Source organism: Gobio gobio, assembly GCF_949357685.1.
Source record: "Gobio gobio genome assembly, chromosome: 2".
Classification (NCBI taxonomy): domain Eukaryota; kingdom Metazoa; phylum Chordata; class Actinopteri; order Cypriniformes; family Gobionidae; genus Gobio; species Gobio gobio.
In genome coordinates, this window is record NC_137098.1 from 851701 (window position 1) to 855444 (window position 3744).

Sequence of the window (3744 nt, forward strand, 5' to 3'; positions counted from 1 at the left end):
TGCTGTCAGAGAGTGTGTGTGCGTCAGCGCCCTCTGCTGTCAGAGAGTGTGTGTGCGTCAGCGCCCTCTGCTGTCAGAGAGTGTGTGTGCGTCAGCGCCCTCTGCTGTCAGAGAGTGTGTGTGCGTCAGCGCCCTCTGCTGTCAGAGAGTGTGTGTGCGTCAGCGCCCTCTGCTGTCAGAGAGTGTGTGTGCGTCAGCGCCCTCTGCTGTCAGAGAGTGTGTGTGTGTCAGCGCCTTCTGCTGTCAGAGAGTGTGTGTGCGTCAGCGCCCTCTGCAGTCAGAGAGTGTGTGTGTGTCAGCGCCCTCTGCTGTCAGAGAGTGTGTGTGCGTCAGCGCCCTCTGCAGTCAGAGAGTGTGTGTGCGTCAGCGCCCTCTGCTGTCAGAGAGTGTGTGTGCGTCAGCGCCCTCTGCTGTCAGAGAGTGTGTGTGCGTCAGCGCCCTCTGCTGTCAGAGAGTGTGTGTGCGTCAGCGCCCTCTGCTGTCAGAGAGTGTGTGTGCGTCAGCGCCCTCTGCTGTCAGAGAGTGTGTGTGCGTCAGCGCCCTCTGCTGTCAGAGAGTGTGTGTGCGTCAGCGGCCTCTGCTGTCAGAGAGTGTGTGTGCGTCAGCGCCCTCTGCTGTCAGAGAGTGTGTGTGCGTCAGCGCCCTCTGCTGTCAGAGAGTGTGTGTGCGTCAGCGCCCTCTGCTGTCAGAGAGTGTGTGTGCGTCAGCGGCCTCTGCTGTCAGAGAGTGTGTGTGCGTCAGCGCCCTCTGCTGTCAGAGAGTGTGTGTGCGTCAGCGCCCTCTGCTGTCAGAGAGTGTGTGTGCGTCAGCGCCCTCTGCTGTCAGAGAGTGTGTGTGCGTCAGCGCCCTCTGCTGTCAGAGAGTGTGTGTGCGTCAGCGCCCTCTGCAGTCAGAGAGTGTGTGTGCGTCAGCGCCCTCTGCTGTCAGAGAGTGTGTGTGCGTCAGCGCCTTCTGCAGTCAGAGAGTGTGTGTGCGTCAGCGCCCTCTGCTGTCAGAGAGTGTGTGTGCGTCAGCGCCCTCTGCTGTCAGAGAGTGTGTGTGCGTCAGCGCCCTCTGCTGTCAGAGAGTGTGTGTGCGTCAGCGCCCTCTGCTGTCAGAGAGTGTGTGTGCGTCAGCGCCCTCTGCTGTCAGAGAGTGTGTGTGCGTCAGCGCCCTCTGCTGTCAGAGAGTGTGTGTGCGTCAGCGCCCTCTGCTGTCAGAGAGTGTGTGTGCGTCAGCGCCCTCTGCTGTCAGAGAGTGTGTGTGCGTCAGCGCCCTCTGCTGTCAGAGAGTGTGTGTGCGTCAGCGCCCTCTGCTGTCAGAGAGTGTGTGTGCGTCAGCGCCCTCTGCTGTCAGAGAGTGTGTGTGCGTCAGCGCCCTCTGCTGTCAGAGAGTGTGTGTGCGTCAGCGGCCTCTGCTGTCAGAGAGTGTGTGTGCGTCAGCGCCCTCTGCTGTCAGAGAGTGTGTGTGCGTCAGCGGCCTCTGCTGTCAGAGAGTGTGTGTGCGTCAGCACCCTCTGCTGTCAGAGAGTGTGTGTGCGTCAGCGCCTTCTGCAGTCAGAGAGTGTGTGTGCGTCAGCGCCCTCTGCTGTCAGAGAGTGTGTGTGCGTCAGCGCCCTCTGCTGTCAGAGAGTGTGTGTGCGTCAGCGCCCTCTGCTGTCAGAGAGTGTGTGTGCGTCAGCGCCCTCTGCTGTCATAGAGTGTGTGTGCGTCAGCGGCCTCTGCTGTCAGAGAGTGTGTGTGCGTCAGCGCCCTCTGCAGTCAGAGAGTGTGTGTGCGTCAGCGCCCTCTGCTGTCAGAGAGTGTGTGTGCGTCAGCGCCCTCTGCTGTCAGAGAGTGTGTGTGCGTCAGCGGCCTCTGCTGTCAGAGAGTGTGTGTGCGTCAGCGCCCTCTGCTGTCAGAGAGTGTGTGTGCGTCAGCGCCCTCTGCTGTCAGAGAGTGTGTGTGCGTCAGCGCCCTCTGCTGTCAGAGAGTGTGTGTGCGTCAGCGCCCTCTGCTGTCAGAGAGTGTGTGTGCGTCAGCGGCCTCTGCTGTCTGAGAGTGTGTGTGCGTCAGCGCCCTCTGCTGTCAGAGAGTGTGTGTGCGTCAGCGCCCTCTGCTGTCAGAGAGTGTGTGTGCGTCAGCGGCCTCTGCTGTCAGAGAGTGTGTGTGCGTCAGCGGCCTCTGCTGTCAGAGAGTGTGTGTGCGTCAGCGCCCTCTGCTGTCAGAGAGTGTGTGTGCGTCAGCGGCCTCTGCTGTCAGAGAGTGTGTGTGCGTCAGCGGCCTCTGCAGTCAGAGAGTGTGTGTGCGTCAGCGCCCTCTGCTGTCAGAGAGTGTGTGTGCGTCAGCGCCCTCTGCTGTCAGAGAGTGTGTGTGCGTCAGCGCCCTCTGCTGTCAGAGAGTGTGTGTGCGTCAGCGCCCTCTGCTGTCAGAGAGTGTGTGTGCGTCAGCGCCCTCTGCTGTCAGAGAGTGTGTGTGCGTCAGCGGCCTCTGCTGTGAGAGAGTGTGTGTGCGTCAGCGCCCTCTGCTGTCAGAGAGTGTGTGTGCGTCAGCGCCCTCTGCTGTCAGAGAGTGTGTGTGCGTCAGCGCCCTCTGCTGTCAGAGAGTGTGTGTGCGTCAGCGCCCTCTGCTGTCAGAGAGTGTGTGTGCGTCAGCGCCCTCTGCTGTCAGAGAGTGTGTGTGCGTCAGCGCCCTCTGCTGTCAGAGAGTGTGTGTGCGTCAGCGCCCTCTGCTGTCAGAGAGTGTGTGTGCGTCAGCGCCCTCTGCTGTCAGAGAGTGTGTGTGCGTCAGCGCCCTCTGCTGTCAGAGAGTGTGTGTGCGTCAGCGCCCTCTGCTGTCAGAGAGTGTGTGTGCGTCAGCGCCCTCTGCTGTCAGAGAGTGTGTGTGCGTCAGCGCCCTCTGCTGTCAGAGAGTGTGTGTGCGTCAGCGCCCTCTGCTGTCAGAGAGTGTGTGTGCGTCAGCGCCCTCTGCTGTCAGAGAGTGTGTGTGCGTCAGCGCCCTCTGCTGTCAGAGAGTGTGTGTGCGTCAGCGCCTCTGCTGTCAGAGAGTGTGTGTGCGTCAGCGCCCTCTGCTGTCAGAGAGTGTGTGTGCGTCAGCGCCCTCTGCTGTCAGAGAGTGTGTGTGCGTCAGCGCCCTCTGCTGTCAGAGAGTGTGTGTGCGTCAGCGCCCTCTGCTGTCAGAGAGTGTGTGTGCGTCAGCGCCCTCTGCTGTCAGAGAGTGTGTGGTGCGTCAGCGCCCTCTGCTGTCAGAGAGTGTGTGTGCGTCAGCGCCCTCTGCTGTCAGAGAGTGTGTGTGCGTCAGCGCCCTCTGCTGTCAGAGAGTGTGTGTGCGTCAGCGCCCTCTGCTGTCAGAGAGTGTGTGTGCGTCAGCGCCCTCTGCTGTCAGAGAGTGTGTGTGCGTCAGCGCCCTCTGCTGTCAGAGAGTGTGTGTGCGTCAGCGCCCTCTGCTGTCAGAGAGTGTGTGTGCGTCAGCGCCCTCTGCTGTCAGAGAGTGTGTGTGCGTCAGCGCCCTCTGCTGTCAGAGAGTGTGTGTGCGTCAGCGCCCTCTGCTGTCAGAGAGTGTGTGTGCGTCAGCGCCCTCTGCTGTCAGAGAGTGTGTGTGCGTCAGCGCCCTCTGCTGTCAGAGAGTGTGTGTGCGTCAGCGCCCTCTGCTGTCAGAGAGTGTGTGTGCGTCAGCGCCCTCTGCTGTCAGAGAGTGTGTGGTGCGTCAGCGCCCTCTGCAGTCAGAGAGTGTGTGTGCGTCAGCGCCCCTCTGCTGTCAGAGAGTGTGTGTGCGTCAGCGCCCTCTG

The 3744-nt window shown here is 61.6% G+C and overlaps 1 protein-coding gene across 1 annotated transcript in view; it reads left to right on the forward strand.

Annotated features, from left to right (window-relative positions):
- Nucleotides 1–3744, forward strand: part of sdr16c5b (short chain dehydrogenase/reductase family 16C, member 5b) — a 31955-nt gene that overhangs the window by 3091 nt on the left and 25120 nt on the right. The gene's annotated exons all lie outside the window — the stretch shown is intronic.